At 40.6% G+C, this 27064-nt stretch overlaps 2 long non-coding RNA genes across 3 annotated transcripts in view; one reads left to right on the top strand and one right to left on the bottom strand.

Moving 5' to 3' along the window:
- The window catches only part of LOC140467320 (uncharacterized), a 134740-nt gene that overhangs the window by 12657 nt on the left and 95019 nt on the right, over positions 1-27064 (bottom strand). For both annotated transcript variants that reach the window (XR_011955406.1, XR_011955405.1), the window contains exon 3: positions 15354-15450. This is a non-coding gene — a long non-coding RNA (uncharacterized lncRNA). The remainder of the gene's footprint in view (positions 1-15353; positions 15451-27064) is intronic.
- Positions 9124-27064, top strand: part of LOC140467319 (uncharacterized) — a 56186-nt gene continuing 38245 nt past the window's right edge. The window contains exon 1 of the long non-coding RNA XR_011955403.1: positions 9124-9275. This is a non-coding gene — a long non-coding RNA (uncharacterized lncRNA). The remainder of the gene's footprint in view (positions 9276-27064) is intronic.

The raw sequence follows: 27064 nt of genomic DNA, 5'->3' as shown, positions 1-27064 counted from the left end.
AGTTATGAGCTTCAACTCAAAAATTTGGTTTCAGTGCACAACTAAATTTTTCTGTGTCCGAGAATATGAAGTCAACAAAGCAAGCATGTTGCCAATTATCTTGCCATCTAAATGCTCCTGAAAACTTCATATCTAATCCCAGTCCAAAAATATAGGCAGATGGGTGCAAGAGGAGTTACCACTGGAATATTTTAGAGTCCATCCAACACTCAACATTTACACAATAGGTTTTTGGACAACACTTTTAAGTAATACAATATAATTCAATCAATCACATAAAATAATATATTTAGAAAACCATATGGTAGAGTTTTATCTATTGTGGAAATATGCAGAAAATGCACATAGGAAGTAAAAGATACACAATATATTCCAAAAACATTAATAGATCAATTACTATGAATACAAACAGAACTTACATAGAATAAAAACTCAATGCTCCTCTAAAGAATTAAGAGTTTACATGGAATGAAAAGGATAAGAAATTGTAGCAAAGTTGATTTGTATTGATACAGGCTGGTAAAAGGTTAGGGCAATAGCAGTATTAACATTTATGAATATGGACTGGGCATCTGTGTGATGATTGTTAGGCAATGAACATCATAGACATTTATTATAGCCTGCCTCAAGATATGACGAGACACTTATAACTATCATTGTTTGGAGTAAATTTATGGGTGCTGGCAAAACTTACTATGCTTCAATAATGATCTATTGTCGTGACTCCCTGGGGTAGTATTGGGAATCCAGCTCCACTATTCCTGAAGTTCTCACAAATGTTAAGATTTTTAAAAGAAAGATACAAAGTTCATAAAACTACCTGATTTTCAGGCCCAGGTTGATAGAAAGCACAAAGCAGATTTCTGAACTTAACAAGAAATCACTGTTGATCACAAGTCCTTAGATTCTAGCTATAGGCAAACAATTGCAAATTAAAGCCAAAAATCCTTTATAAACTTAATCTTATACATAAACAAGCAAAAAAGAAACAGGGGAGGAACACGTGCAAAGGAAAAACTAGAAAGAAGTTACATAATCTTTGTTTACAAGATCTGTTGGTTTGATTCTTGCTGATCTGAAGGTTTCTCCTTGACTACCACTTTCCTGCAAGCTTCCACTAGTTTGCAAAAGGTGTAGGGTGGCTTTTTCACTTATGAAAGTCAATTCAAATTCACAGCATGCAGCCTCTGCTCAAGAAAAGATAAGCTCGTTTTCTTCAGGTTTAAAATCTTATTGCAGAGAACTGAAGTAGAGAGTGTTTTTGGCTTTGCAGATCTCTGCTTGTTTCTCTTCTGTGCTGACCAGCTTTTCTCTGCCTTGCATACAACCCAAGCTGTTCAGCTAACTAACAACAAATCACCTAGTTGTTGGCAGGCAGAGGGACTTTGTCATTAATAATTGGCCCCCAAGTCCTTAAATCAGTCAGCTTCACTTGTGAATAACTCTTCAGCTCCAGTTCGTCTGCACTTTGCTGGAACCTAGAGCTAGACTTCACAATAGGTATTAAATTCCTTTCTTTCAAAACATGCAGCCATCTTTTAAACCCCTGGTTTAAACAGCTTTTTCTCACTTTAGTTCACAACTTTAAAAAGCACAAAAATAAAAAGTCAGTTATTACACTGTGGAGCATTGTCTCTTCTAACTTCCCTGTATTATTTTGTGAATAACCCTTCTTAGTGATTTGCAAGCCATATTTCCACCACTTTACCCATTCAAAACTTCTATTATTTCAAAAACAAACCTTAAAATTGAGGCCTTCTAACCCCTGACCATTTAAACTTTCTCTTTCCTAAGGGAAAGTCAATAAGGTCTGTCAATGTTTTCCTCATATCTCAGGCCTTATCCTAGTAAATCTTCAACGAGCATAGAATTATATTGCAAACAGAGGCTATTCAGCCCATTGTACCTGTCCTTGTCAACCATTGAAATGTAAGAGAAAACAATAATATGCTGTTTGCAGTTTCCTAAATAGCACTGCTGATGGGCAAAGTTCCCCACTGTCAGCAAAATTTGCAAAATTAGCCCAATTTTTTAAACTCAGAATCACATGAAGTATTTCTACTTCAACATCACTTTCACAGTTTTACATTCAATCCCTAGATCTCCCTGTTCCTCTACTCTGTTAAGAACATTAAGCCAAGAATTTCCTCAAGAGTTCCTCTCACTCAGCTACCATAACATTTTTGGAGATGTGTTGCAAACAACATTTAAGTGAAAGTGGGTACTGTAGATGCTGGAAATCAGAGTCAAGATTAGAGTGGTGCTGGAAAAGCACAGCAGGTCAGGCAGCATCCGAGAAGCAGGAAAACCGATGTTTTGGGCTGGAGCCCTTCATCACGAATGAGGGTGGAGAGATAAGTGGGAGGAGGTGGGGCTGAGGGGAAGGTGGCTGAGAGTGCAATCGGTGGATGGAGGTGGGGTAAAGATGGTAGGTCAGAGAGGAGAGTGGACCAAATAGTGGGAAGTTAGATTGACAGATGGGACAGGTCATGAGGGTGGTGCTGAGCTGGAAGGCTGGACCTGGGGTAAGATCGGGGGAGGGGAGTGATGGGAGTGGGAAATGAGGAAACTGGTGAAGTCCACATTGATGCCATAGTTTTGAAGGGTTCCGAGGCGGAAGATGAGGCATTCTTCCTCCAGACGTCGGGTGGTGAGGGAGTAGTGACGGGGGAGGCCCAGGACCTGCATGTCCACGACAGAGTGGGAGGGGGTGTTGAAATATTTGGCCACGGGGTTGTGGGGTTGGTTGGTGCGGGTGTCCCAGAGATGTTCTCTGAAGCGCTCTGCAAATAGGCGGCTGGCCTCCCCAGTGTAGAGGAGACCACATCAGGAGCAACGGATACAATAAATGTAGCTCTCAGCTATCTTCCCCCTCCAGGCCTACCCCGCCTCTCATTTATCTCTCCACCCCTGAGGTTCCCAGCCTCATTCCTGATGAAGGGCTTTTGTCCGAAATATCAATTTTCCTGCTACTTGGATGCTGCCCGGCCTCTTGCGCTTTTCTAACACCACTCTAATCTTGAGTGCAAACAATACTTATGCAAGTATCTAGGAATTGTGTCATATTTCCAGTGAAATTGTATCAACAGGAAGTGTGTGGGAATTCCTGGTCCTACAATTTTGGATTTACTTCTGTTTGTTGTTCCTTTTCTACAAAAGTGATGCCGTTTTCTCAGCATTTAATTGCATTTACTACCTACTTGCCAACTCTACTAAATTTTCTATGTTTTCTTGCAATCTCTTGCATTATTAATTTCAGTTTGATGTACCCATTAATATGGAATCATCAACAAACCTCAATATTGTTCCTTGTTTCAAAGTTAATTACATAAATTAAAACTTTTTCAGTCTAAGAATTTCTGAGATAAACTGCCCAAAAATACTGTCTTTACTGATTCAGTTCTGGGTCAAGAATCATCTCATTATTTTGAAATGAATTTGTAAATAAAAAAATTAAAGGTTTGAAAAGTGCACAGTATTAGGCTTTTTTTTGCATTTATCAAGATGATAGCATCAACCCTGGAAAATGAAACACTTCTCCACATCTGACATTAAGTGTTTGCATCAAGCAAATTAAAGGCCATATACAACATAAAGCTCCTGTGACTTAACATCAATTACTTCAATTTGTACCGAAAGAATCTTATGGTTCTTTTCTGGAGCAAACACAGAGAACTGCTGGAGAAACTCTACAGGTCTGGCAGTATCTGAGGAGACAGACAGATGTAATGGTTTGAGTCTGGTATAATTCTTCTTCTGAGCTGACTAAAGCAGTTCTGAAAGAATACTAACTTAAACCACTTCACCACATTATTCCTTTGGTTAATCTTTGATAAACATTGTTTTATAGTTTTCAAAACTCACGATGGATATTGTATTTTTTTTAAATCAGTAAATGTGTCTCTTGAAACCAAACTCCCCAGTTAAGTTTTGGAAGATGTGGAATATGTTACTTTAAGGTTTTCCCAGTATTTTCTGGATTGGACAATTGTGTTAAATTTTCTCCAGTCTACTTTGTCTCTAATATGACCCATGGCCTGTGGGAGGTATTGCTGATTCACTCACACGTTGAATATTTCATTGTTTATTCTGAAGGATGGCCCATGTGGTCTTTATCTTTCCCCTATCTTTATTCCTAATGCAAAGCAGTGTTCTACTTACATGTTGCACCCTCATGTGAGAGGATACTAATTTATTTAAAGAGATGAATTCCTGATATTGGCCTGAGTATTGTGAGATTATGAGGGAGTGAATTTATTTCAGAGAAGGAAACAGGTGAATGTAAGGGACTGGCCTAACTTAGAGAGTATAATGTGCCTGTTTTCTCAGCTGGGAAATGTTATGATCCTGTTTTACTGCAGTGTGAGATACAAATTTATTTAATGACCGATTTTAGTAAATTATAAGGAATATCTCTCTTCTTGTTCATTCTGAACCAAATGGGAGATTGGTAGCATTCAGATTTCTTTTTTTTTGTAAATATATTTATTTGCAGATTTTCTTTAACTTTACAAACATATAAAATTATTGAAAAATATAATCAATAACAAATATCAGTCTAATAAAAACAAAAAAACCCACAAATTACAATACAACTACTGTCTACCAACTACTAACCTACCCTATAATACATAACAAACTCTGTGCAAAGCAACACCAAAAAAAACAGATTGAGATCTTTCGAGTATTCTCCCATATGTTCTCCCATGTTTCAAAAGAGATCTCCACTCCTAGCTCTTGATCCCAGACCTCACATAACTGGTTAATCTCCTGCCAGGCCCAGCCACCCAGCAGGTGATAGAGGGCACTAACTGAAAGGGTGCTTGTGGAATGTAGCAACAACCTCTCTGTATTGACCTTATAGGGCTTAGTGAGAAGCATAGTCTTCTTCTGGATGAAATCCCTAACCTGAAAAAAATGGAAAAGGTCTCTGCTGGGTAACGCGTATTAGTGGGTCAGTTGCTCAAAAGACATCAAAATTCCCACTCAAACAAGTCTCCCAAACTAGAAACTCCTCTCGCTGCCCATATTTTGAACTCTGAGTTCATCATCCCTGGTCGGAACCCTGGCATGCGAACTAAAGGCGTAAGTGGCGAAGTCTTGGATAAACAACCCTCATTCAGATGGATCGCCCTCCATGCCTTGACTGTACTAATAACAATGGGGTTCCGGCAGTGGTCCATAACTGTCCTCATCTTATCCAGGAACAACAGGTTAATAAGAGGGGACTTTCGTTGGGAGGCCTCAGTATCCAGCCATATTGAGTTTGGATTGTTACCTGCCCAATCGCAGACAAAGGACAGCAGGGAACTCAATTGATACCTCCTGATGTCTGGGAAATCAACTCCTCCCCCTCCTTGAGGCAACTGCAATTTAGTAAGTTTGATGAGGGGCCGCCCACGATGCCAGACAAAGGAACCAAACCACCCTATAAGCTTCCGCAGCATTGACCTGGAAAACATTATCGGGAGTATACGCATGGGATAAAGCAAACGAGGAAGAACATTCATCTTAATGCGAGATATTCAGCCCAGCCATGAAATTGGAAGAGCCTTCCACCTCTGGAGATCTTGCCTAATATTGTCGAGCAAGTAAGCAAAGTTAGTCCGAAATAACAGATCAAAATTGGGGGTAATGAAAATGCCTAGGTATTGGAACCCTGCCCGTGACCACTTAAAAGGGAACTTAGGGCCACCTTCAACTTCTGGCACATCCTTAAGGTTCCCCAAAGGCATAGACACCGATTTTGCAAAATTAATCTTATATCATGAAATAGCCCCAAATGAATTGATACATTGTATCAAATGGGGTACAGAGGTCATCAGGTTCGATAAAAACAGAAGGACGTCATCCACATACAGTATAATCTTGTGTACCCTCGATCCCACTTCCAGAGTGGTTATGCGGACGTTCTGACGAATAGCCTCTGCCAGCGGCTCCATCACCAACGTAAACAAAAACGGCGAGAGGGGCAGCCTTGCCGACTACCCCTACCAAGCCTAAAATTCCCAGACTTCACCCCGTTGGTGATGACTGCAGCCAGAGGGTGGTGATATAAAACCTCCACCCACCTAGCAAAGACCCCACCCAATCCAAACTGTTCTAAGACATAAAAAAGATACGGCCATTCCACCCAGTCAAATACTTTCTCTGCATCTAACGAAATCACCAACCCCTGAATGGATCGTTGCTGACAAACGTAGACCATATACAGCAACCTTCAAATATTATTAAAGGACCCATGGCCCCTTATAAAGCCTGTCTCGTCCTCTTTAATAATATGGGGCAACACCCTTTCCAATCTCAGCGCCAGGATTTTAGACTGAATCTTGAAATCTGAATTTAATAAAGAAATGGGCCTGTATGAGGCACAATCCTCAGGAACCTTCCCCTTCTTAAGAATTAAGGAAATATTAGTCTTAAAGATGGTGGTAGGCATTCATGCATATAGGAGTGATTGTACATCTCCAACATCGGCCCTGTCAGAATCCCTATAAACTCCTTATAAAACTCACCCAGAAGACCATCAGGGCCAGATGCTTTCCCACTCTGAAGTTGCCTAGCTGCATCCTGTATTTCCTGAACTGTCAAGGGGCAATTAAAGAGAGAGGCCTGTTCCAAGGTTACCCCTGGGTGGTCCAGGTTCTTAAAAAGGGTTTCCATTTTAACCCTCCTTTCTTCGCAACCTTCAGACCAATACAATTCAGAGTAAAAGCTTCGAAAAACCTCTTTAATCTTTTTAGCATTGTATGTAAGGACCCCAGTGTTATCTCTGATTGCAGCAATGAATTGAGGAGCACGCTCTCTCCTAGTCAGGTACGCTAAATACTTCCCTGGCCTATCCACATATTCGAGCAGCCTTTGTCTTGCAAAAGCAAGTTCTTTCTTTGTGTTTTGTGTCAGTACTGAATTCAAGGCAGCCCGGAGGGCCGTGATCCACTGTAGCTTAGTCACCAAAGGCTGCGCAAAATGTGCCGCCTCGGTGGCTTTCAACCACGTCTCAAGTAGACGCTGCTATTCTGACTTCTGTAGTTTCCAGCTAGCCAAATAGGAAATAGCTGATCCCCTAGCAAAGGCCTTAGCAGTCTCCCATAGCAGAGATGCACTACTAGCCATGCCTGAGTTGATAGTCAAGAATTCCTGAAATTCCTTCAAAAAGTATTCCACAAATTTGGAATCCTTAAGGATTCAAGGGTCCAAATGCCAGTGCTGCAAATCTAGCCCTTCACTCTTGGCCTTAACCTCCAAATATACTGCTGCATGATCAGAGACAGCTATATTCCCAATTTTACAATGCATAACCAAATCCAGAATGGCCGAGCGAGCCAGAAAGAGGTTAATCCTCATGTGACATTAATGGAGGTTTGGAAAAAAGGTGAAGTTCCTGCCGGTAGGGTGAAGACATCTCCAAATATCCACCAGCCCCAACTCCTCGCATAAGTCCACCACCTGCTTAGCCTGCGAAGAAATAGTTGGGGGCCCACGAGGCATCCTGTCCACTGTCAGATCCAAAAGACAATTAAAATCCCCCCCTATAATAATGTGCCATGTTCCAAAAGCTCTCAGCTTAGCGAAAGCACTAATCAAAAATTTGAGGGGATGCGCCGGAGGACAGTAGATGTTTAAAATGCTATATTCCTCCCCATGTATCAGGGCTTTAAATATCACAAACCATCCCTGCTCATCTTTCATCTGCTCTAATAATGTGAATGGCTGTTTTTTTTGGATAAGTACCGCCCCTCCCCTACTTTTAGTAGTAGATGATGAAAAGAATACCCGGTCATAACCCCACTGTTATAATTTCAGGTGCTCCCCATCATAAAGATGGGTTTCCTGAAACAAAGCAATATCAACCCTTTCCCTCTTAAGGCTAGAAAGCACTTTTTTCCATTTGCAAGGCGAATGACTTCCCTTAATATTCCAGGTACACCATTTAATAAGAAACTTAGCCATTTCCCCTTTCAGAGACCCTTGAACCCCTCGGAGGGAGAACCCTGCTTACAAAGCACTGAGCATAAGTAAATAAAGACTCATAGAATCAAAAAACAATATGTACAAAAACTATTATAACTAGAAACAACTATTACTAGCAAAAAACTACAAAGAAAACCAACTATAAAACCTTGATTGGAAGACTCTTCCCCTTGCCCATAGGGGACATTCACCCTACCCATCCCCTCCTTCACAGCTCCTTAACACCCGGACTGTGCCGCAGTCTTAGACCAGAAAAAGAAACAAGGAAATGATCCTTCAATCAACAGAAAAAGGACAAAGTCAGGATGAGCACTCCACCCATCCCTGGCTTCATGACACCCCTACTTGTGACTAAAAGTGAAACAGAACAAACAAAAAAAAGGGGAGAGACAACAAAGAATATTCACTAAAATTCCCATCAGAAAATCCAGTTATTTTAAAAAAAGAAACAACTTCTTCCAAGGTCTTTTGCCCCCTTTCCTTATTAGAGAGAAAGAAAGGAATAAAAAAAAGAAGAGAAAACGTGGGGAAAGATAGAATAGAGAACAAACATTAACCGTATTCTTCAGGCCAATCCATCTATTTTAAAGTGTCCACAAAGTTTTTAACTTTATCCGCTGAGTCAAATGTAGAAACTGAGTCCTCGTGGCTGAAATGAAGCACTGCGGAGTATCTCATGGAGTACTGGATGCCCAGGTTCCTCACCCTCTTTCTAACTTCATCAAAAGACTTCCTCTTTTGAATTACAGCTGCAGAGAAATCCTGGAAAACATGATTTTTGACCCTTGTACAGCAGTGCCTGCGGATCTTTTCCCAGGGATCTGGAAGCTTCTATGACTTTTTGCTTGTCCTTATATGAGTGGAAGTGCACTAGGACCAAGCGGGGTGCTGCACTGGGCCTGACCTGTGCACTGTAACCCGATACACCCTTTCAATCTGTAACTGCTAGACTCAATGTGAAGGCCCAAAAACTTGGGCAGCCAGTTTTCAAGAAGCTGACTGACTGCTTACCTTCCTCACCTTCAGGGAGCCCGACAATTCAGAGATTTATCCTCCGACCTCGATTTTCGAGGTTGTCAATATGGTCTCGCAAGGCCCGCACCTCTCGCTCCAGCACCTGGATCCGACTGGATGAGGACTCCATCACAGCTTCCGAGGCCTTAGTTTGACCCTCCACCTCTTCTAGCCTCTCCCTGAGGCCCTGGATCTCCTGTTCATGCTTTTGCAGCATGGATGCAATAGGTTGGACCTGGGCACGAATCTCCCCACGGATTTCCTCAATCGCAGCCCCAACTTTCAAGGTAAATCTCTCCATCGCCGCAGCCAATTCCTGTGAGTCTGTCAGGTCCCTGGGGGGGTTCAGGAGATGCTGCTGCTGTAGCAGTCTCTGGTGTGGTAGGTTCTGCAGGGGAGTGTCCTCCCTGCTGCTGTTTGCTTGCTCCTTTCCCCTTTGGCATCTTTCCCACTCCCAAATATTAACAAATATGTGATCTGTAAGGTTTTAAATTAATAATTCCACCATACAAGTTGGCCAGGGATAGCAAAAAACATCAGTATGTCTTGGCTGTTAGGCAGAGCTGTCCTCAGTAGTTCTACAGAATCGTCGCCATCTTGCCAAGTCCTCGGATTTCTTCTTGCTGTCCAAATATATAGGTCAGAACCAAATGGGAAGCTCTGTGGATAGCTCCTGGTGTAAAACCTTTTCTTCACAGTCCATATATAGAAGAAAGCTAGGATCATAAAGGATTTGAAATCACCAATGTTTTGAAGCAGTTTCAAAATGCTGGTAAAAAAACCAAATGACCATTGGTATTCTACAGATCCATTTTGCATCTATTATTTCATTTTTCTAATAAAATCTAGTCAGTAATTTGATGAAAGCTGTTCAAATGTTGTTTTCTGTTGGCTGCAGAGGCTGAGTTACAAATTTAAATATAATGTTCAAATACATGCATCACTGATTCTTATTTTCACATGGTCATTCTTCTTATTATTGGTAATCAGATTTATTGTTTGCAGGCAGTGTCCAAAATACTAAGTAGAAAGGCAGGTTTTAGTTCACAGCAGGCATCTGCTTGTTTACAAAAGCTGACACACAAAGAAAACCCACCAGTAACATCCTGCCTTATTGGCTGAGGCATTCACAAAATCAGAAGTGAGAAGGCAATGGCCTAGTGGGATTTGACTGGACTGTCCCCAGGTAATGTTCTGGGGACCTGGGTTCAAATCCCACTACAGCAGAGGGTGGAATTTGAATTCAATAATAACAAAAGGAAAAAGAAATCTGGAATTTAGTATCTAATGATAACCACGAATCAATTGTCAGTAAAACCCATCTAGTTCACTAATGTCATTTAGGGAAGGAAATCTGCCATCCTTACCTGATCTGGCCTGTATTGTGACTCCAGACCCACAGCAATGTGGCTGGCTCTCAACTGCTTTCTGGGCAATGAACGATGGACAGTAAATGCTGCCCTAGTGACAACACCTTTATCCCATGAATCAAGAACAAAAAAAAGGTGAAGAAAGCAAGACAGAAAACTGTAGAATACATGTCCATTCAATGGTAAATGTAGACTTAATGATGAATCAGAACTCAATAGATATAACTTTAATTTTCATTTTCTTCAACCATGATTAAACTTATGTTTTAAATCCCTTTTGGTTTTCTGCATAATACCTAATTCTTCGCCTGAGCTTAGACAGATACAACTTGCTTCTGGGCCTCCGTGTTTTGTGCCCAAGAAATGTCAGCTTTGCAGAAATGACCTGGGGCATCTGATGAGTAGTTTTCCTGCCTTACTGCTGAGGCAGTTCCTAACTCCCACTGGAAATATTTCTGCGGCAGGTCAACTGCGGCTGGGAATTGCGAAGATGAATTGTATCCTGCCACTCAATGGGAAGATGCAGTAATACGCCAATATGTCGTGGGCCATGATATTTTATTCTTCAATTCTGCTACAGATAAAATTAATAGTAACTAATTGAAATCCACGAGGGAAAAGGACTTGGATATTGCAGTCAGGCTGAAGCTTGAGAGAATATCCGCCTAGACATTTGTAAAATCACACTCTGCAATCAATTCAAATAAATTCAATTTACATTGTTGCAATGAAATAGTAATTAAGAAGAAGTCTTCAAATCACCTGCAATTTATATCGCCGCAGGTAATGTGGAATAGATACTTAGCTGTACTTAATTTTTTTCTCTTTTCACATACTATTCTGTTCTGTGTAATAATTAAATCAGTTCAACATATTAGTTTAGATCAGAATCCAGTGGGGTTAATATTCAAGATCTCCAATGTTTTTTTTGAAAATCATATATTAAAACTTTTCAACACGCATTAAGAAAGGAATATTTATCAAATGAAACTTTGGAGACATGTCTTTGCTCTGTAGAATAATAAGATGAAAATGGATAATAATCAGTACACATAAGTTTGCATTACAAAAAGCAGACTCCCATTTGTTTATAAAAGACATAAATGTGGTTCCAGAAAATTATTCAACAAATTTGCATTGACATCCCACTGAATTGAACTCTCCAGAATTGTGAAGAATTTGATTGCTAAATAAGCTTCAGTAAGCCCTCAGTAATAAAAGCAGAAAATAAAAATATTGTCATAGGTTTATAATACATTTACTATCTATTTCTTAGACTATAGATCTGTGCTGTATTTACTGGAAGTGGCCACGGCAACAGTAGGGATGTTACAGAGAGCTTCAATGTCCTTGGCTTAGGGAGGAGGGACAACCCATCAGCTGCAAGAGTTCCTTATTTTTTGTTTATCCACCTGACACATTCTCCTGAACCACGATCCCCAACTTTGTTAACCAGCCTTTTCTGTGGTAACCTGGCAAATGCTTAGACAAAATCCACGACCGTCCCTTCAAAAACACAATTCATCAAAAACTTAATTTGATTGGTATGTTCCCAAATTGTATAATTTGTGCTGGAGCTCCTTAACTAATGCAAAACCCTCTAACTGCTCGTTCATGTTTGCCTGTTTTTCTTTTCTCTAAAACAATTGATGTTTACTAATTTATTGATGTAAAATGGACAGGCCTGTTGTTATCAGAAATGACTTTACACCCCTTTCTTGAATAAGGGTGGCAACTTTGATGCCATAAAATCCTTTGATATCTCTATCGCATCTCGAGGGGGGTTGAGAGATCATAGCAAGGACTTCTATTACAAAGACCCCTTCTTCTTCTAATCACTTGAAATGCAAGCCATACAACTCATGAGATTCACCCGCTAACTATAGCCCGCCTTTTCAGTAAAACTTTTCTATCAAATTTCACCCCATTCATCACTGTTCCATTTCGTCACTGTCCATTGCACATTCCCACCAACTACTCTACCCAAGTTGAAAATGATTATTTCTGACAAGTGGAAACCTTGGCTGTGATATTCACAGACATTTGTTCAATATTCCCCTACACGTAATATAGACTACATGGACAGCACAGTGGCTCAGTGGTTATCACCACTGCCTCACAGCACCAAGGAACCCAGGTTCAATACCACCATTGGGTGACTGTCTGTGTGGAGTTTGCACGCTCTCCCTGTGTCTGTGTGGGTTTCTGCTGGGTGCTGTAGTTTCCTCCTCCAGTTCAAAGATATTCTGTTTCGGTGGATTGGCCATGATAAATTGCCCATAGCATTCAGAGATATGCAGATTAGAAGGATTAGCCATGGGAAATACAGGATTATTTGGTTAGATTCCCTGCAGTATGGAAACAGGCCCTTCGGCCCAACAAGTCCACACCGACCCTCCAAAGAATAACCCACCAGATCCATTCCTCATATTTACCCCTCCTAATGCACCTAACACTATGGTTAATTCACCTGACCTACACATCTTTGGATTGTGGGAGGAAACCGGACCCCCCCGAAGCAAACCCACACAGACACAGGGAGAATGTGCAAACTCCACACAGACAGTCGCCCGAGGTGGAATCAAACTGAGATCCCTGGTGCTCTGAAGTAGCAGTGCTAACTACCGAGCCACCATGTCACCTGAGTGCAGTTGGTTCTGGGTGGGAGGCTCTTCAGAGGATCAGTGCAGATGTGATGGGCCAAATGGCCCTTTTTTTTGCACTTAGAGATTCTATGATAATGAATTGCCCTACTATGAGGTAGTGCAATTGGAACTAGACCCTAACACAAGGTACTGATATCAAAAGTGTAGAAAAAAGGAAGAAAGAGCGGTTTCGGTGGTGGCTGAATGTTGATCAGATCTCACGTTTCAAGGCAATTCACAAAAGCAGTCTGAAACAGACTTTGACAACAAGTCATATGGGGAGATGACCAAAAGCTTGATGAAAGAGATTGGCTTTAATAAACATTTTAAAGGCACAAAGACCATGTGAAGAGTCTGAGATGTTCTGGGCAGAGAAATCCACAGGTTAGGTTCCAGGTAGCTGCCAATGGTAGAGCAATTAAATTAGGGGCTGCACAAGAGATCAGAATTAGACAAGCACAGATATCTCCGGTGATTGCACAACTAGAAGGGGTGAGGCCATGGAGGAATTTGAAAATAAGGATAAAAGTTTTAAAATCAAGACATTGGTTAATGATGAACTGATGTAGGTCAGCAACTACAGTGGGGCAGGTGAATGAAACTTGTTGCCAGTTATAGAGACATGGTGTAATAGAGCTGTACAACATGGAAACAGACCCTTCTGTCCAATCCATCCATGCCAACCTGGTATCCTAAATTAATCTAGTCCCATTTGCCAGCACTTGGCCCATATCCCTCTAAATCCTTCCTATTCACATACCCATTCAGATGCCTCTTAAATGTTGTAGTTGTACCAGCCTCCACCACTTCCTTTGGCAGCTGATTTCATACATGCACCACCCTCTGTGTGAAAAAGTTGCCCCTTAAGGAGATGGGAAGGAGAGTTTTGAATGAATTTAAGCTTATGAGAGATAGATGGTGGGAGACATTGAAATAGTTAGGTCTAGAGGGAACAAATGAATCAATAAGAGTTTTAGCAGCAGATATGCTGAGAAAAAAGAAGATCAGGTGATGCAGCAAGTTTGGAAACAAATGTTCTTTATGATGATGCTACATATGTGTGGTCGAAAGCTTAGATGTGTTCAAATGTTACACTGAAATTGCAAACCATCTGGGTCAGTTTCAGACAGGCAATAAGTCAATAGCTTGGGAACAGAATTTGCAAAGACAACCAATCATGGTAGTTTCAGTCTTACCACTATTTAACTGGAGGATATACTGGATGTCAGAGCGAGATGGTTGTGAGGTATGCTGACAAAGCCCATTGCTACATTTGGAAGTGATCTCTGAGCTTTCAGGTGATGTCATTGAACAACTGTATGTAGTTACAAAAATAGGAGGGCACAAAGGTTCGACCTTTTCAGTGCATCAGAGTCAATTGAGTGGGAATTGGAAGAGAAGTCATTGGATTTTTCAGGCTGCAATTAAAACATCATTGCACAGGTAATTCCTGTGTCATCCCAGCTAAATGACAGTGGAGGAGCATATCATCATCAACTGTGTTATCTGTTGTAGACATTTTGTTACACATCACTAGGATAGCACACTAAAAATCATGTCCTGATATCTGGAGTCATCACAAAAGTTAAAGATTTCAAAAAAGTCTGCAACGTTCCCCTAACAGCCTGTCGTTCAGATTCGGGTTGTCAGAAAGCATGAACCAGATTTATGTACTTAACAAAAATGACTCTTCATTACTAATAAGTAGATTCTAACTACAGGGAAACAATTATGAGCCAGAAACATGCAGCACTACTTGTTAAAGCTCTAATGCCCTTATAAACATACTCAGTACAGGCACATGACAGATGTAGACAAGAAAAACCAAACATGGTGTTATTGGCAGAGGTGAAGGCTGGGAAGGCAATCTAATGGTCCCTGTTGACGGGGTCTCCTGGGTTGGTCTTTTGGCTTGTCAAAATGTGTACAACTTGATTCTCACTCTCCAGATGATTACACATGCTCATAGAAGGTACACAATGCCTGCTTCCCACTTATAAAGTATTTGATTTACTGGTTAAGCGCTACAGCTTACACCAATTGCTGAAGGAAAAATAAATTGGCTTTCTTCAGGCTGGTGATGCTTTTTTTGCCACAGAGCAAAAACAATTTCTTCTCCTCCAGAGCTCCAATGGTTTCTGCCAAAATATTTGCTCCCCTAAGCTGTTCACAGCTGCAGCTAGACACATTGTTGCTGGCAGGCAGTAGGTTTTTGTTATCGATAACTGATTATTAATCCACAGACCAGTCAGCTACTTGTTGCCAGTTGAAGCCATCCCTTGGCTTCTACTCATCTGCAAGCTAGGCTTCCATAATTACTTCAACAAACAACTGTGTAAACTGTACTTACAATGAGTCTCAGATTACTTGCTTTGGAGTGGTGCACCAATCCTTCAACAGCCCTTGTCTTTTAAGAGTTCTTTTCTCATTTCAATCCCAAATCAAAACTGTAGAAAAATAAAAGGAAACAGGCTTTACAATATTAGCAAGGAAACGGATGGAAAGTTTACCTTTGTCCTAGTCACATAAGATTCCACTTAGATCAGAACTGCTTTAGTGCTGCAGCATGGGTGGAGACCTGATTGAGGTGATTCAAGCATGGGGTTGAATTTTAGATATTTTTCATTAACCTGCTCAGAGGTAAGAGTTGAACCTGGGTCTTCTGGCCCAGAGTTGTGGACACGACCACTGCACCACAAGAGCTTTTGGGTCTGAAGTTTACATTGTGATCATGGTCACCATGTTCTCAGCACAAAGGTTTGGCAGGTTTTGCTCTGCTTTGATTAGCTTGACTGACCACCATTCAGCCACCATTTGGGTTGGTTAATTGGCTTCAGGCAGGAATTCTGCTCCCATCAGGAAATCTCATGTCTGCAAACTGCTGGCCAATCATATGGCTGGAAGGTCTTTGTTGTGAACAGCACCAATAGGAACCGTGACCACTGTAAGGGCTACAGCCTGTTAGAGGAGAAACAGCTGCAATGGAGCTGGACTTGAAAGATAATCCAAGGCCTCAATAGGGTTAGGCTGTTGGGCAAACAGACCTCCAACCCCTCTTCTCTTCCTTCACAGGTAAAATTGCAGCCAGTTTAAGAGAGAGGGGATGGATAGATACCAGGAATTGTGACTATGGCAAGCATCTTTGCAAATCCCTACCTGCTCTCCTTACCCAATGGAATCATTAAATTCAGTTATTTGAGTCCCGCAAAAAAAAAGATAAAGATTTGGGAAGTGACAGCACAACCAGAAAGGGGTGGGGTTGGAGTTAGAGCAGTGCTGCGAAAGGACGAGAGGATCAAAGATTGGGTCTTTTGGAAGAGAGAGGTGGTGACAACAGATATGAAGCAGAGAGGAACATCACCTAACAACAAGGGACTTTTTGCAATATTGGCAGACGTGGGAACAGGAAGAGAATGTGGGTGGTCAGCAATTTAATGGGAACATGGCCGATGACCCAGTAAGCAATTTGCATGGGCAGCATGATATGAGGGAGCACATCTGGTGAAATAGGAGAGAAATTAGAGAATAACATAAGTTCATGATTTGGCTGGAGGGAACTTTAAAGGAAGTTTGGCACAATGGGACTTGGGGAGGGGAAAAAAGTGACAGATGCAGCTAATCAAATAATGTCAATTATAACGATAAAGAAGTCCTCATGCTTGTTATTAGTGTGCAAGAGACAGGAAGTGAGGTTTGCAAAGTTTTCAGCGGAGAATAGCAAGCAGTTTTCGCAATTGAGTGCAGCGGTGTGCAGTTGTATGTAAATCAGAAGAGTTGAGCACAGGCACTTGTATGAGTGTCTGTTGTTAAAAAATTAATTAACTGGGCACAGCTCATAAACATATGGAAAAATCTCAAAAATAAATCATTGAATAAAAGAAGCAAAAACATCTGGATTGTACCGCTGTAGGATTTCACAATAATGTAGGTGACCTCTCAATTATTGGAACAATAGCTTGCAAGTCAGTGTCTCAGGAAGAGAAATAAATTGAGGAATGGCTGTGTAATAACACACACAGCTGCATGACAGACCTAATCTGATGAATTTAATTAGACAGCACTGAGCAAAATCTGTTTTTTATGATGCTCCAGGTTTTGAAAGAGTGCTTGTGGCTTGAAAGCAGACATTAAGCTAAGAATTGGGTCTGTACTAATTACTGTTCAATTAGTTGAAATTGAAACATAACTGCAGCTTTATTTCAGTGCTGCAAAGAATGTCTTCATTTCTTTGCCAACCTCTATTGACTGAAACAGAATACATTTCTCAAGACCCAGGACCAAGCCTAGAAATATTTTAGCTTATCCTCAGTGTAGTAAGACAACTTGGTCTTGAACATGTACCATGGGATATAAACATACGGATAACAAATTCAATTGAAATTTCTCCTGCTACTTTAATGAGCCAATTAAAACTGACAGATTCGTCTTGCCAATTATTACAAAGGACAAAATAAATATGTCTTTCCTAAAGAAAAGAAAGGTATTTTATAGAACATAGAACAGTACAGTAGAGAACAGGCCTTCAGCCCACGATGTTGTGCCAACCATTGATCCTCATGTAAGGTAAACCTAATGTACGCACCCTCAAATTTCTGTGACCATATGCACGTCCAGCAGTCTCTTAAATATCCCCAATGACTTCGCGTCCACAACTGCTGCTGGTAACGCATTCCATGCTCTCTCAACTCTCTACGTCAAGAACTCTCTGCGTATATTAACAATAGAGAAATTATTGGAGATGTTTCATAGAGACATTATTCATTCGCAAGTGGAGAAGAATGAACTTAGGGATAGTCAGCATGGCTTTGTGTGGGGGAGATCTTGTCTCACAGACTTGATTGAGTATTTTAAGGAACTAATAAAGATGATTGATGAGGTTAGGCAGTGAATGTTTTCTACAGGGACCTTACTAAAGCATTTGATAAGGTCTACCATGGTAGCCTAGTCCAGAGGATTAAGTCACATGGCATCCATGATAATTGGCATGCTGGATACAAAATTGGCTTAGTCATAGACGACAGAGAGTAATCATGGAGGGATTTTATTTTGACTGGAGGTCTGTGATTAGTGTGGTTCTGCAAGGATCAGTGCTGGGACCTCTGTTGCTTTAATTTATATGAATGTTTTAGGTAAAAATATTGGTGGCCTGAATAGTAAATTTGTAAATGACACAAAAGTTGGTGGCATTGTGGATAGCAAGCAAGGTTATGAAAGGATACAGCAGGCTATAGACAAGATGGAAAGGTGGATGGAGAAATGACTGATGGAGTTTTGTCCAGACAAGTGTGAGATGATGCATTTTGGGAGGTCAAATAAAGAGGAATGAATACAGTGAATCGCAGAAACCTTAGGAGCTTTGATACACTGAGGGATTTTGGCGTGCAAGGCCATAGCTCCCTGAACATGGCAACATAAGTGGATAAGGTGGCAAAGAAGGTATATGGCATTGAATATAAAAGTTCACAAGTCATTTGCACAAAACTTTAGTCAGGCCACATATGGAGTTCTGAGTACAGCTCTGGTCACCACACTATGGGAAAGATGTGGAGGCTTTGGAGAAAGTGCAAAAGAGGTTCAGTTGGATGTTTCCTGGATGGGGAGTGCATTAGATATGAGGAGAGATTGGATGATTGGAGTATTTTACCCAGGAAGGAAGTGTTAAATACAAGGGGGCATTGGTTTAACGTGAGAGGGGAACAGTTTAAGGAATTGTGAGGAATGTTTTTTACACAGTGGGTGATAGTTGCAGAGATGATACAAATATTTAAGAGACATTTAGACAGACACATGAACAAGCAGAGAATAGAGGGATATGGATCACGTACAGGCAGATGGGATTAATTTATAATGGGATGTTGGTCAGCATAAGACATGGTGGGCTAAAGGGCCTATTCCTGTGCTGTACTGTTCTTTTACCATGTAGACTTGAGTAATATTCAATGTCATGTAACCCCCTATTTGTGGCCAAATAACATGGTATTTTCTACATATCCCATGTAAAAGTCAATCCTAGTTCTTCGTCGCTAGTTCTTCACAAATAACAGATCATTGTTTATGAGTCAGTGTGCCAGCTGTCACGTCCCGCTCCAAGTTTCCGGTCTGCCGGTTATTCAGCTCCGCTCCTGGTTTTCCAGTCCGCTGGCTCTTGTGTTCGATCTGGGTTTTCAGAATTACCATAATTCTTTTTCTTTCTTTATTCGTTTAGAGATCAGTTGGAGTTCTGCTAATGATATGGCATGAATTTTGATGGGCATGAATTTCAGCCCTTCAAGAATAGTATCAATGTAATTGTCACCCCCATATATTTAACCTTAAAAAGTAGTCAAAAAAATTTGACTATTACTTGAGTATATACGATATTATGCTCTATTGATGCTTTAGTTATGAATTATCCAGATTATATAGACAGGTTAAAAGTATCAGGCTAAACAACTTTTCTTGCTAGAGGATATTTATGTCTGATAAAGTGCTCAAAATTGCTACAGGAGATTTCAGAAAAATGAATTCATATTGTTGAGTCACAGGATAACTGTATGACGTAAGTACATATAAACTGAAAGCCTGGAGAGTGGCCAATGTTGTGCCTTTGATTAAGAAGGGATGTAAGGAGAAGCCTGGGAACTATAGACCTCTGAGCCTGACTTCGGTAGTGGGTACGTTGTTGGAAGTGATTCTGAAAGATAGGATGTATTTTTTTTTATTTGAGCTATACGGAGAGGTTGAATAGGCTAGGGTTGTTTTCCCTGGAGGGTCGGAGGCTGAGGGGTGACCTTATAAAAGTTTATAAAATCATGAGGGCATGGATAGGATAAATACACAAAGTCTTTTCCCTGAGGTGGTGGAGTCCAGAACTAGAGGGTATAGGTTTAGGGTGAGAGGGGAAAGATATAAAAACGACCTAAGGGTATGTGTATGGAATGAGTTGCCAGAGAAAGTGGTGGAGGCTAGTACAATTGCAACATTTGAAAGGCATCTGGAAGGATATATGAATAGGAAAGATTTGGAGGGGTATGGGCCGGCTGCTGGTAAGTGAGACTAGATTAGGTTACGATATCTGGTCAGCAGGGATGAGTTGGACTGAAGGGTCTGTTTCCGAGCTGTACATCTCTATGACTCTGATATGCACTTGTGTGAGGCAAGGAATGATTAAGGATGGTCAGCATGATTTTGTGTGAGGGAAATCATGTCTGAAAAACTTGATTGAGTTTTTTGAGGAAGTAACCAAGTATACTGATGAGGGCAGAGCAGTAGACATTGTTTGTTTGGACTTTAGTAAAGCCTTTGATCAGGTTCCACATGGTGGACAAATCAGTAAACTTAGATCACATGGGATTCAGGGTGATTTTGCCAATTGGATACAAAATTGGCTTTACAGCAGGGAACAGAGAGTGATGGCGGGGAGTTCTTTTTTGGACTGGAGGCCCATTACCCTGTGGTGTTCCACAGGGATCAGTGTTGGGTCCACTTTTGTTTGCCAAATATGTAAATCATGTAGATGAGCTTAAAGAAGGCACAGTAAGTAAGTGTGCAGATGTCACCAAGATTTGTGTAAAGATTTGTACCTCAGCTGCCAGTTGCAGTTGTTGTGGGTATGTTTGCTGAATTGGGAAGTTGCTTTGCAAGCATTTCATCCCCTTTCTCAGTGCTGTGAAGCCTTGTGTGAAATGCTGTTGAGCATGGCTGTCGGTTTATGTGTTGTCTTAAATCCAAGTGGCCAGAGAAGTCTGGCTGTCAGATCCAAGATTTTTTTATATAGGGTAGAGTAGTTTGCATGTTGGGTCATGGCATGTCCTCATTGCTTTGTTTATGACAGCACATAAACCAACAGCCATGCTCAGGCAACAACTCACCAGAACAAAAGACCCAATACCCATCATATGCCGGGCAAATGTGGTGCACAAGATTCCAATCAGAGACTGCATGGAACACTATATACGATGAACAGGCAGACAAATAACCAACTGTATTCATGAACATTAACTAGCCATTAAATGCCATGACCAGCTATCCTAAATATTGATACACACAGACAACAAGTATCACACATTCAACTGGAACAACATAACAATATAGGACAAGCAAAACAGAGGACAGCCAGAGAATTCCTAGAAGTGTGGCACTCATCCACGGACTCCATTAACATAACACATTGATCTAGACCCAATATGCCAACACCTGTAGCGAACAACCAGAATCGGCAATCGAAAACAGCAGGAACGAAACCAAATAAATTCCAAATGACACGATACACCAGCGCTTCACACGAGGCTCCACAGCACTGAGGGCGTCACCTAGAAATGGGACAAAACATCTGCAAACCAACTTCCCAGCTCGGTAAACATGCCAACAACAAATGCGATGTCACCAAAATTGGTGATATAGTTGACAGTGAAGAAGGTTATCTAAGATTACAAAGAGATCATGATCAATTGGGTCAATGGGTTGAGGAATAGCTGTTGGAGTTTATTTGGATAAATGAGAGGTATTGAATTTTGGTAAAATAAACAAGGGCAGGACTTATACAATTAAAAGTAAGGCCTTGGGTAGATCTCAGGGTTCAGGTATATAATTCTTTGAAGTTTGCATCACATGTCGATAGTGTGGTTAAGAAGGCATTTAGCACGCTTGCCTTCATGACTCAGACCTTTGAGTATAAGAAACCAAAAGAGAAAATGCTGGAAAATCTCAGCAGGTCTGGCAGCATCTGTAAGGAGAGAAAAGAGCTGATGTTTTGAGTCTAACTGACCTTTTGTCAAAGCTAAAAAATATCTCCCTATTTCTCCCTTTTTTTAGCTTTGACAAAGGGTTAGTTAGACTCAAAACGTCAGCTCTTACAGATGTCTCTCCTTACAGATGCTGCAGACCTGCTGAGATTTTCCAGCAATTTTTCTTTTGGTTTCAGATTCCAGCATCCGCAGTAATTTGCTTTTATACTTTGAGTATAAGAGTTAGGATGTTATATTAAGGTTGTAAAGGAGGTTGATGGGTTTTTCCTGGAATACTGCATCCGGTTCTGGTCGCTCAGTTATAGGAAGGATATTATTATGCTGGAGAGGGTTCAGAGGAGATTTACCAGGATGTTGTCGGAAATGCAGGCTTTAAGTTATAGGGAGAGGCTATATAGGCTGGGACTTTTTACACGGGAGCGTTGGAGGTTCAGGGGTGACCTTATAGAGGTTTATAAAATCATGAGGGGTATAGGTAAGGTGAATGACAAGTATCTTTTCCCTAGAGTGGGGGAGTTCAAGACTAGGGGGCATATTGTTTAAGATGAGAGCAGAAAGCTTCAAAAAAGACATGAGAGGCAATGGGGCAATTTTTCTTTACACAGAGTGTGGTTCGTGTGTGGGATGAACTTCCAGAGGACGTGATGGATGCGGGTACAGTTAAAATGTTTAAAAGACATTTGGATAAGTACATGAATAATAAATGTTTGTAGTAGTATGGGCCAAGTGGTGGGACTAGTTTAGTTTGGGATTATGGTTGATATGGACCGGTTGGACCAAAAGCTCTGTTTTTGTGCTGTATGACTCTATGACTCTATAACTCTATGACTGTATGAAGTAGGCAAAGCGCTTACATTTAAAAACACACTGAAACAGACATGAGGGGCTACAGTTTTGTTAGTCTTCAATTGATTCCATACAAAGTAATGGAATACATTTATGAAGTAAGTTAAGAATTATCTGTACAATTAAAAAAAGTTTTGATTCAGATGAAAAAGATCTCATCAGATCACTCTCCTTGCTTCAAAGAAGTAATCGCCTAACGGCAGAATAGACATGAGGAGCTGAACAATTTCCCCTCATGTTCCTAAACACTGGGAAAAGGTCAAAGAAGAGGCTTCAGGCTGACCTAGAACCTGAAACTGTTACAGTAGAGGAGACCATTCAGCTCACTGTGTCTGTGCTGGCTCTGTAAATGAGCATTTACTCTAGAGACGTTCTCATACTTCATCGTGTAATCTTTCAGCTTGTTCCTTTCACATAACTGTCGAATTCTTTCTTGAATATTTCAACCAGATCTCCTCTCACCAATGTCTTCTCTGAGGAGAACAGTCACAGCTTCTCCAATTTATCTTCATGACTGAAACATTTCTCATCCCAGAAAATGGTCTCGTAAACGTCTTCTGCCCTCTCTACAATGTTCCCTCCAAGGCACTGTCAATTGGACACAATACTTGAGTTGGGGTTGAATCAACATCTTATATTAGTTCTACATAATCTCCTTCCTCTTATATTCAGTGCCCTGATGAATAAATCCCAGAAAGATGCTTGCTTGATTAACTGATCCCTCAACTGTCCTGTCATCTGTAATAACTTATGAACATTTATATGCGGGGCTGTCTGCTCCCACAGCCCTCTTATAGTTGCACTCTGTATTTTATATTGTCTCTCCATCTTCTTCCTACTAAAATGCATCACCTCTCACTTCTTTGCATTAACTTCATTTGCCACCTATCCGCCCACTCCACCAAACTGTCTATACTCCTTTGAAGTTCTACACCATCCTCCTCACAGTTTACAGCTCTTCCAAGTTTCTTATCATCTGCCAATTTTGAAATTGTGCCTTACACTCCAACATCTACATTGTTAACACATATCAGGGAAAGATAAGAGTTGCAATATTGACTCCTGGGGAACTCTACAACAAACTTTCCTCCAATCCAGAAGCATTCATTAACCATTACTTTCTGTTTCTTGGCATTTATGCAATTTTGAATTCATATTACTGCTGTCCCTTATATTCCACGAGCTCTAGTTTTGCTCACAGTCGAATGTGCAGCACTGTCACCAATGCTTTTCAGAGTCTATGCACACCTCATCAACAGTATTACCCTGATCAGGCCTCTGTTTTAGCTCTTCAAAAACTTCCAGCAAGTTAGTTAAACATACCTTGCCTTATAATGAAAATGTATAATATATTATCACATGGGAATTTGGATTCTAAAGTAAAATTAAAGAGACATTTGGTTTATTTGAAAGGTCAGTGAAATATTCTTTGAACAGAGGGAATCAAAGATAATTTCCAGAAAAGGTGCAACTTAAGCTCCCTGGGCAGTTTGTTGATCAAGTGTTTCCAAAGGTGAACTTTCATGGCAGCACAAAATGGGACAACCAGGAACAGCACAAAAACTGAAAGAACTGTGGATGCTGGAAATCAGAAACAAGAACAGAAATTGTTGGAAAGGCTCAGCAAGTCTGGCAGCATCTGTGGAGAGACATCAGAGTTAATGTTTCAGATCAAGTGACCCTTCCTCAGAAGTGCAATCAGGTTTCATGAAGAAACGATAGGGCATTTGGATTTGTGGCAATTTCCAGGCTTTCATCAATGGAAAGAAGTCTTAAAAAACCCCTGAATATCTTCTGGTAACTCTTTCACCTCCTTGCCTTTTATACTACGACTATCCCAGTCAATTAAATAATTAACGTTGTAGCTACAGATACCCAATCATGCCTGCTCCTCTCCATAATATCCATGTAAATTTGCTCTTCTACATCCTTCCCATTAGCTAGTGACATTGCTCAATGTAGTTGTGCCTTTTTTATTGTTATTTAACTCTAAAAGTAAATTCTGTCCTTCACATCTCTGAGGCATCCTCTTTCTCTAGCTCTATAAAGCTGTCTTTATTCAATATTGTCATCTCTTACCTTAATCATTCTTTCTTTTCTGATTGATTTGATTTATTGTTGTCACATGTACCTAAGTGTAGTGTAAAATTTTGTTTTTAGTGTCAAAGATATCACTTAAGATGAAAGAATGAAGAAATCTTACGTTTTCAGCCTTTCTAGGAAGCTGAGATGATCCAACATATTATACCAAGTCTCTCTGCAAGTGAGTACCCTAATTTGGAAGCACTTTAGCATTCCACCGCTGATGCTTGTTCAAAATCCTGAAATATCCTTCCCAACAACTTTGTGTGTCTCTAAACTATATGGACAGCAGTGAGTCAACAGATGGCATATGACCACCAGCTCAAGAATAATTAGGCATACGCAAGAAATCCTGGCCTAGCCAGCGATATTCTCATCTCATGGATGAATTAACAAGTAATAACTCTGGATAGCCACTGTAAACTATGAGAATAAATTAAAGGATGAACTGCCAAAAAAAAACAAATTTGATATAGGTATCAGAAATTTCTTCTAAAGAGTGGTCAATATTTGGAATAGATTTCCAGATGAAGTACTGAGATTGAAAACCCTGGAATCATTTTTAAAAATCTGATGCAACAGTGGGGATCACTTTGAGCTCTTCCTGGATGAATGAATTAAGATTGGTTGAATGTCATTCCTCATCCATTGTTATTATACATTTCTCACATACAGGTACATGGAAACATAAAACCTCCCATGTCAGAATCGTTTCACATTTTCTCCGCAAAGGTCTGCAAACAGCTGGACTTACTGGTTGTAATTCTGCACTGTTGTGAGGACACTTTATCCAATATTTCTCAACATTTAGTTTTCTGAACATTTTCCACATTCTTCAGAAGAGATCTCAAAAATGCTTTCTTTGTTTGGTAAACAATTTTAAAAATGCAAGCAAATAATCAGCGAGACACTATAACTTCAATAGTAATAAAAATAAGAAGTGCTGAAAGTGGAGACATCTGGTATACATTTATTTCTGATGCATTATTTGGAGAGAGACACTGTGAAATTCAACTGAGTAGCATCCATATTTTTATGACATTCCATCTTCCAAATGCACCCATGCAGTGCACGCACACTCTGGTGCCAGCTGTCATTTCTGTTAGGATGATAACATGGCTGCCAGGAGTAGGCACATTAGGCAATGCATCTGCTGATTTGCCCCTGCCAGAGCCATTTTTGAGAATGCCTTCTCTCATACCTTCGCTTGATAACAAACAACCAAACATGGGATCAACAGCAGGGTGGACTGCCCATCCCCACGAGTTTCCCACTTTACACTACATTGTATGGACTGATCCCCAATAAACCTTCCTGATATTTGCTGCCTAAAATTCCCAGAATTGAGTATGCATCCCTGTGGCATTCACCAACATGTGCATACCCCTGACTATTTAGTGCAAACAACCATGACGAGCTGCTTGGCTTTCTTTCCATGTTGAAAATCAAGTCAAAACCTGAGAAGCTGTGAGTCTGCAAGTATTTATTGAAGCAATAACGTGCTTAAAGGTAAGACAAGGCAGAGGTGTTGAGAGCATTCAAGTAGGTGCAAGGCAAGTAAGCACTAAGAAAGCAAGCTAAAAGCCATAAAATGCGCCCTCTGCTGATGTATGAAATGGGTTTGTGTCCCTGTGTGTAGAACAACCTGACAGGAGCACTGCAACGTAAGGAATTTGTGAGCTCCAAAGCACAATCATGAATTGCTGAAGTATGTTATCAATTAATCGAAGATTTGTCATGCATGTGCTGACTCCCATCAATTAAGGCTGGAGAAAGGGCTGATGCAGTTGCACTGTAGTTAGCACTGCTGTATCACAGTGCCAGGGACCCAGGTTCAATTCCTGCCTTGGATGACTATCTGCATGGGCTTCCTCCACCCCCATAACCCAAAGTTAAGTTATGGCCATGTTAAATTGTGCATAGTGTGCAAGCCAGGTGGATTAGCTATTGTAGGTGCAAGGTTACTAGAATAGGGTGAGGGGCTAGGGATGGATCTGGATGGGATGCTCTTCAAAGGGTGAATACAGACAAATGGCCTCTTTCAGAACTGTAGGGATTCTATTCTGTGGTTGCAGCCCCTGGAGAGTGCAATGAGACAATAGTGAGAGAACCTTAAAGTGAAGGCCTAGATAAGCAGCCAATGAGCTGCAAATTTGATTTGCTTTATTTTATCCTGTATGTGCATTCCTCCAATCAGTCTGCAACAAAAATATCCAGCTCTTGTTATTATGTTAAGCACAAAGTTTTCACCTTTAAGTCAAGAACTGGGTGCTTGTATTTAACAGCAAATGTATACAGATAACATTAGATTAATTGATAAGAAAATGCACGTTGTGGAAATAAGGTAATGACCACTATTGACAAGATTCTGATCTAACTGTTTAAATAATTGGATTTGAGACTGAGT

This window comes from Chiloscyllium punctatum, chromosome 45 (genome assembly GCF_047496795.1).
Source record: "Chiloscyllium punctatum isolate Juve2018m chromosome 45, sChiPun1.3, whole genome shotgun sequence".
Classification (NCBI taxonomy): domain Eukaryota; kingdom Metazoa; phylum Chordata; class Chondrichthyes; order Orectolobiformes; family Hemiscylliidae; genus Chiloscyllium; species Chiloscyllium punctatum.
Note: the sequence above shows the minus strand (reverse complement) of the source record. Positions and strands in the feature narration are given on the sequence as shown.